Here is a 415-nt window from a genome sequence, read left to right on the forward strand (position 1 = left end):
ATTGTTCTGTCACAAGTTAAACAAAAGTCAAAGGGAAACTCTCCCCCTCCCTCCCTTAAATAAAAGCTTGAGTCTCTCATACTTGTTACTTCCAATTGCAGACATATCAGGAATTCTTCAGACTTCTTTGCTTCTCGTTTCCTTCTTTCACACTTCTTTCTCTTGCTCCTTTCCTTCCTCTCCCGCTTCCATCTCCATCCTCCCCACCTAGGGTGACCAGATGTCCCGATTTTATAGGGACAGTCCCGATTTTGGGGGCTTTTTCTTATACAGGCACCTATTACCCACCATCCCTGTCCTGATTTTTTACACTTGCTATCTGGTCAACCTATCCCCACCTCTCACCCCACCTCTCCCCGTTCCATCTCCACCACCTCTTCCACCCTACTCCCGCCTTCCGTCTCCATCCTCCCCA

This window comes from Terrapene carolina, unplaced genomic scaffold (genome assembly GCF_002925995.2).
Source record: "Terrapene carolina triunguis isolate 2854851 unplaced genomic scaffold, T_m_triunguis-2.0 Scaffold714, whole genome shotgun sequence".
Lineage (NCBI taxonomy): Eukaryota > Metazoa > Chordata > Testudines > Emydidae > Terrapene > Terrapene triunguis.